Genomic DNA, 7,808 nt, shown 5'->3' on the forward strand with positions numbered 1-7,808 from the left:
GTGTATCTGTGGATGCCCAAGAAGCCCAGAAGTGAGCAACAGATCTCCCTGGAACTGGAGTAACAGACAAATTGAAGCTACCCAATGTGGGTGCTTGGAACTGGACTCCAACCCTCTGGAAGAGCTTTTAACTGCTGAGCCATTTCTTTGGTCCCAAATCACCATGAAGAGTGAGCTTCCTGAGTGTAAAGCCACATAAACTGCATCTACAGGACTAACACCCATGGTCTGAGCAGCACCCCTCTTGAGAACATTCCTTCCTGCACAGACAAGGAATGAATGAGGGTTGGTTCGTTCCTATATCCTCTTTGAAACTCCTCTAAAATGTTGGATCATATTGTCCCCAATTCACAGGCTTTCCTTGGTGACTGCATGCATAAGCTAGGCTGACACACTAAAACACGCTATAAGGCCAAAGATGACGTCGAACTTCTAGATTTGTTTTAAATTTTTATTGTATTTATTTATTTAGGGGCATCTGCATGCCATGGTGCACACATGAAGTTCAGAGGACCGCTCACAGGAGTCTAGTCTGTTTTCTCCTGCCACCGTACGGATCCTCAGGACCCAGGTCTTCCAGCTCAGCTGCAAGCGCCTTTGCAGGAGCCATGCAGCCAGCCCAACCTTGGACTTCTGATGCTGCCTCTGCCTCCTGAGGGCTGAGATCACGGGTGTGTACCACCCTGTTTGGTTTATATGGTACTGTGTGGTACTGGGGGGATGATTTCAGGGCTTCTAGAATGATGGTGTACTGTACCAGGCTATGACCTGCACCGTTAACCATGAATCTGTCCTTCATTTACAGTAAATCATCTATTTTGTTTTTTTGCTTTGTTTTGGTTTCATTTGGTCTTTGGTTTTTTGAGATAGGGTTTCTCTGTATAGCCCTGGCTGTCCTGGAACTCACTCTGTAGACTAGGCTGGCCTCAAACTCAGAAATACACCTGCCTCTGCCTCCCAAGTGCTGGGATTAAAGGCATGTGCCACCACTTCCCGGCCGTACTCTTTTTTTTTTTTTTTTTTTTTTTTTTCATTTATTTTTATTATGTATACAGCAGTCTGCCTGCAGGTACACCTGTATGCCAGAAGAGGGCACCAGATAACATTATAGATAGTTATAAGCCACCATGTGGTTGCTGGGAATTGAACTCAGGAACTCTGGAAGAGCAGACAATGCTCTTAACCTCTGAGCCATCTCTCCAGCCCAGAGCAGTTGTTACTCTTAACTGCTGAGCCATCTCTCCGACCCTCAGAAATCATCTTTTTTTTTCCTGCCACACCTCCAGGAAAGAGGCGAGACTTTTTCCCTGGCTCAAGTCTCTTGGTATCAGGACACGTGTGCACCTGGGCAGAGCAGTCGCAGGCTCTGAAGAGCTTTTACTTGCAAGGTTTTCTGTGTTTGTATTTAGCCTAAGGAAAAGGACAAAGAAACGCTTGAGAAGTGTTTAGCAAGACACAATAGGCTACGCAGGGCGTAGCTCACTAGGGGTCCCACACATACCGCAATGGGATATATATACATAAATATACATATCTCCAGATGCATGCACATGCTTGTATACGACAGCAAAAGATAGCGATAAAGCCTGTGACATCATAGTGACATGAGTAGCATCCTTATGAAGAATCATTTGGGGGGTTGGGGAGATGGCTTAGTGGGTAAGAATGCTTATTTTGCAAGCACAAGGACCTGAGTTCTGAGCCCCAACACTTGTGTAAAAAGCTGGACATGGTCATTTGCACCTGTAACCCCAGTGATGGAGTAGGGGCTAGAGAGATGATAGGAAGCTAGCCTGGGCTTCCTGGCTGCAAGTGTAATTCCCAGTTGAGGGAGAGAGAGAGAGAGAGAGAGAGAGAGAGAGAGAGAGAGAGAGAGGGAGAGAGAGAGAGAGAGAGAGAGAGAGATTGATTCTGTCTCAAGAGACTAGAAAAGAGATCTACAGAGACAGAAGGAAGACAGTTGGCAGCATCCGGCATCCTCCTCCAGCCTTGGCATACTGAATATCCACATGTGTGCTCATCTGTGTGTGCACACACACATGCACACACACACACACCCCTTTTTCTGTCCCCAAAACTCGGTGAGTGGAGTATATTCATTCTCACATTTTCCTAAGCTTTTTGAATCAAGCATCCCAGAAGGCCGATCCAGTCACCTGTCTGCTGTTCTACTGGCCGATTAGCATTGTTACACTTCATGAAGACTCTGGAAAACTCACTGGATTCTGAAAGGATGGGTGAAAAGCATATTCTACCGGATGACACCACTGTTGAGCCAACACTGTAAGCATCCCATCCGGACTAAACCACATCTATCCAGACCCCTGTCCATATGAGGTTTCATTCACAAGTTCCAGGATGGGATTCCATTCATAACCTTCTCCAGGCTAGGGATTCTATTCATAACCTTCTTCAGGACAGGAATTCCATTCATAGGTTCCAGGCTGGGGTGGGGGTTGGGGCATCCCACCTTCATTCTCAAGTTCCTGGCCAGGGATTCCATTCATAACCTCCAGACTAGGGATTGCTTCATATTTTTGAAGAGTATATCCAGGCCATAACCTTAACTTTGAAATAATTTGGTTTGCTGAAAACAAAGCTGTATGCCATACATTCTTGATTTGGAGAGACTGGACAAGGATGTCTCCAGAACTCAGTGCTGAATGCAGCCCTACCTCTGGGATGGGTGACCTTGGACCGGTCTCTGAGCTCTCATCCAAAATAAAGAATGAAACAGAAACCTCCCCAATGGTCATTGTGAGAAACTAACAAATGATGTCTTAAAGCACACAGTCCAGGGTGGGAGAGATAATGACTCAGCGGTTAAGAGCATTGGCTATTCTTCCAGGCTACTCTTACAGAGGACCAGGTTCGATTCCTAGCACCAACGCTGATGACTCACAACCATCTATAGCCCATTTCCAAGGGATATGACGCTTTCTTCTGACCTGTGGGAACCACGCATGTACATAGCATATACATCTAAACATACATGCAGGCAAAACACTCAAACACAAAGCAAAAATGGTTTCAAAGATTCGTGTGTGTGTGTGTGTGTGTGTGTGTGTGTGTGTATCTCAAGTGTGAGAAGAGGCATCGGACCCCTTGGAACTAGAGTAACAGGCAGTTGAAAGCCACCCAATATGGGTGCTAGGAACTGAAGTTGGACCTTCTAGAAAAGCAACAAGCATTCTTAACCCCTGAATCATCTCTACAACCCCTTTCACTTCATTTTTTACAAATTCCAAATCTGGTAGAATTCTTATTTTGACTTGTCTAAATTGACTTGAATTGCAGAAATAAGGTTTGTTTTGACAGTGAGACACAAATCACCAAGTTGCCATAAAACATAAACCATCAGCAGGGACCATGGAGCTGGAACCTTAGCCAATAGCATGCTCTGTGCTCCTCCAAAGAAGCCACGCTTGTAAAGAAGTGCCCTGTACACTGGTGTTTTTATAATGTCAGAAGAGACTGGGAGGTTTAATCCCAGTGCCCAGGAGACAGAGGCAGGTGGATCTCTGTGGGGTTAAAGCCAGCCTGAACTATATAATGAATGCATAGAGAGGCCATCTCAAAACAAATGAACAAACTATACATATATGTGTGTGTGTGTGTGTGTACATACACAGATACATATATACATATATGTATACATGTATACATGTATGTATGTATGTGTCTATGTGTGTATGTATATGTATATGTGTGTATATATGTATATGTGTATATATGTCTCACTTCTTTTTGTTTGTTTTTTAGACAGTTTCTCACTATGTAGCCCTGGATGGCCTAGAACTTGCTATGTAGACCAGGTTCACCTCAAATTCAGAGAGATCCTCCTGCCTCTGCCTCCTGAGTGTACAGATCAAAGGCTGTGCCATCATGCCTGGCCCCATGTTCTCACACACGCATAAAGCTGTAACTGCTGGCTGGTGTTAGTGGTCTAGAGAAACCCAAGATTATCCAAACCATGGCTGTTCTCTTCCCAAGTGTGCATACTATAGCATAGCTGGTCTTCACAAGGGCTCTGCCTCTGTCTTGGGGCAGCTTATGTTCCCCGAGTCTGAATCTCATTTTTGAAATCAAGATAAGGATAACAGCCCACACCAGTTGCTTGCATGGGCGTGAGACTGGGTTGCACAAGCCTGTCTTGCCCATTCATCTCCCTCATTAACTTCACTTTTCCTCAGGGCCTCATCATGACAAGCCACAGGGCAAAACCTGTCACCTGCCATATTCCATCAGAGCGGTGACTTGGGTGTGCAATGCCTAGCAAAAGCCACTTCCACAGCTCTGAAGCAATAGACTGGACTCAAAGCCAGCTCTTACCCTGTGCTGCCTCCCGTCTCAGTCCAGACCCCTGTGTGGAGTAAGAATATGGCAGAAGCATGGGAAGCCACAAGGCTGGCAGCTCACAGAATAAAAGCCATTGTTACTTCGTTTTATGTCTGAGAAAAATCTCTAAACAGTGATAGCTACATGCACGTAGGTGCCCGCCCTTCCAGGATTGAGGAGAGTGAGTCTGGGGTGGGTGGGTACACCAGGTGGGTGAGCACACCCACAGCCCAGCAATGTTTGTTATGGTGGCTGATTTCCTTCCTCTCAGGAAATCATTTTGATAGGAGAAGTTAGGAATGAACCAATGACTCTGGTGACACTAGAAATGAATCTTTGGGGCAGAAGAGATGGCTCAGAGGGTAAAGGGCTTGCCACACTAACTTGAGGACTGGAGGCCAGGTCATCAGCACCCATAGAAATGTTCAACCCCAGTGCCTGGGCGGCAGAGACAGGGAACCCGTGGAGCAAGCTGGCTACACAAAGTTGTAGGTTCAAACGAGAAACCCTGACTCAAATAAGGTGGAAAGCAGTGGAGACAAATGCCTGATGTCAACTTCTGACCTCCATGCACACACACATATGCACACATACACACACACGTAAACACACATACACACATGCACGCCCACCACATAAACATACCTATGCAAAAAAAGAAATGCCCTTTTTCTAACTTCACGGAAGATCCGGAGACATTTGGCTTGACGCAGGTGCGTGAGGGAATTTAGAAATCCGCCCTTTTCACCTTTCACCTTCCTGCCTCATTCCGAGTCTGCTGTGGCCAGCTGCCGGTTGAGAGTTTATTATTTCATCATTCAGAACGCTCCCGGTCCAGCTTTGGAATGTTGTCCTGCCTGCCTCGGGCAGTCCTGACTCTGGGGGTGTGACCCAAGCTCCTGGCAGAATGGAGCAGAGATGCTAAGGAGCTTCCAGTACAGTTATGGGAACTGTTTTGTACTTGTTTTACTGTGAGTGTGTGAGTGTTTGTCTATAAAGGTAGCACGAGTTACACAGATACTAAGATTTTATTCTTTTTATTTTTTTAATTTTGTGAGCTCATGGGTGTCGATGTGGGTATATGCACATGAGTGCAGTTGCCTGTGGAGGCCAGAAGAGGGCAACAGATTCCCGTGGATCTGGAGTTACAGGCAGTTGTGAGTACTTGCTCTTAACCACTGAGTCCTATCTCCAACCCCTGGAGAATTAACTTTATGGTAATCTATAACTAGATCATAAGGAAGGGCTAACATGCGTTTCGTTCACACATAGCCTACTCTGTGTGAAACTGACTTAAAACATACTATGATGTCATTTATTTTTTTAAAGAAATCTTTTTTTTGGGGGGGTGGGGCTCAAGACAGGGTTTCTCTGTGTAGCCCTGGCTGTCCTGGAACTCACTCTCTAGACCAGGCCTGCCTGGAACTCAGAAATCTGCCTGCCTCTGCCTCCCAAGTGCTGGGATTAAAGGCGTGAGCCACCACTGCCTGGCTATGATGTCATTTCTAAGAGAATCTTGATCCAGGCTTTTATCAGATTTGGCTTTTTGGTTGGTTAGTTTGGTTTGGTGGGGTTTGTTTGTTTATGTTTTGGGATTTGGTTTTGGTTTTTCAAGACGATGTCTCTCTGCATAGCCTTGGCTGTCCTGGAACAGGGTAGATTTCAGAATTTAACCTGTAGATCAGAGATCTGTCTGCCTCTGCCTCCAGAGTGCTGGGATTAAAGGCCCATGGTGCCACCGCCACCACCGCCACCAATCGCCTTTAGTCAGCATCTTAATCACTGAAGATGGTTGCATTGCTGAGAAATAAATTGTGATGGGTCAAGTCAAAGTGGAACAAACTATGGTTCAGTAAGCAATCTGGCTCTCCGTCTATTTTGTCAATAAAGCTGTATTAGAACACTGAATCATACAATCACTGAAACACTACTTGAACTGTGTTCTCACCAGACTTCAGTCATTGAAACACAGACCAAATGATCTCAGAAATCTAATTACAAACCACCCGGTCCTTCACAGAGAAAGGAGGAGTGTCAACCTCTGCAGAAGGGTGCCAATGGTAGCATGTTCTGTGAACGGAAGCCGGGCCACCTGGCAGCTTGTTGGTCGTGGACTCTGTACCTCACTCCAGGTCTCTGGAGTCCAAATGAAACTTCGTACAAAATGAAAGCAGGACTCTGTGAGGTGCTTTGACCTTCATTCCTCAGAACTTGGTCTGCTAGTGGGAAAAGGGGCAGTAACTATCAGGAGAGGACTGGTGACATGTGACCTCAGTGCCCGGCATAGGGCCGGTTGTGCTTAACGCTGTACAGCCTGGTCTCATGCAACCTGCCCTGGGCAACTCCTGTTTTCTATCTGAACCTTGGGTTTCTTACACACAGACAGGGATAATCAGCCCTAACACGAGAGATTCCTATCTGAGAGGAGGAGTTCAGCGGCAGGAACTGGAAGGTGGCTTCAACCCAAATCTGGGGATAGGGCACTATAACACTGGGTCAAGGGGCGTCTAAGAGACTTAGGCTCCTCTCAGGTTTCTCATGGCACTCCACATGTGTGTGCCCTCGCCCTGAGGGTGCTGAGGACACTTGGTGAGGATCCATCTTATCTTTATTCAGTGGCAGGCAGGAAGGAGCTTCCTCCTGCCCGGCCCTTTATCCAGAACCATCTTTACCCCCAGGTAGAACTCTGCTCGGTCATGAGCTGGTTCCTTAAAGAAGTGGGCAAGAGACGATTTATCCAGTCACCTGGAGATATCTGTTGACTGCCATGACTGCTGGAGGCCTGGTAGTATTTTAGGCTGTAAGGAAATTACATTTAATTTATTTGGTTGTATGTGAACATGCCGTGGCACGTGTGTGGAGGCTGTATGTGAGCATGCCGTGGTACGTGTGGGGAGGTTGTATGTGAGCATGCCGTGGCATGTGTGTGGAGGTTGTATGTGAACATGCCGTGGCACATGTGTGGAGGTCAAAGGGGCAGCATGTGGTACTTGGCTCTCTCCTTTCGCTGTGTGGAGCCTGGGGATCGAACTCAAGTCATCAGGCTTGGCAGCAAGCGCTTTTATCTGCTGAGCCATACTCAGATTATCCTCCTTGTTTAATAACCTGGACTAATTCTCTCTCTCTCTCTCTCTCTCTCTCTCTCTCTCTCTCTCTCTCTCTCTCTCTCTTCTCTTTCTCTCCTCTCCTCTTTCTCTCTCTCCTCTCTCTTTCTCTCTCATCTCTTTCTCTCTCCTGTCTTTCTCTCTCTCCTCTTTCTTTCTCTCTCTCTATACCACACACACTCTCTCCACACTAACACACACATATAAATTTTCTCTCTCTATCTCTCTCTCTTTTCTCTCACTCTGTCCCTCTCCTTCTCCCTCTCCTTCTCCCTCTCCTTCTCCCTCTCCTTCTCACTCTCCTTCTCCCTCTCCTTCTCCCTCTCCTTCTCCCTCTCCCTCCCTCTCTCCCTCCCTCCCTCCCTG

This window comes from Grammomys surdaster, unplaced genomic scaffold (genome assembly GCF_004785775.1).
Source record: "Grammomys surdaster isolate TR1022 unplaced genomic scaffold, NIH_TR_1.0 193, whole genome shotgun sequence".
NCBI classification, from domain to species: domain Eukaryota; kingdom Metazoa; phylum Chordata; class Mammalia; order Rodentia; family Muridae; genus Grammomys; species Grammomys surdaster.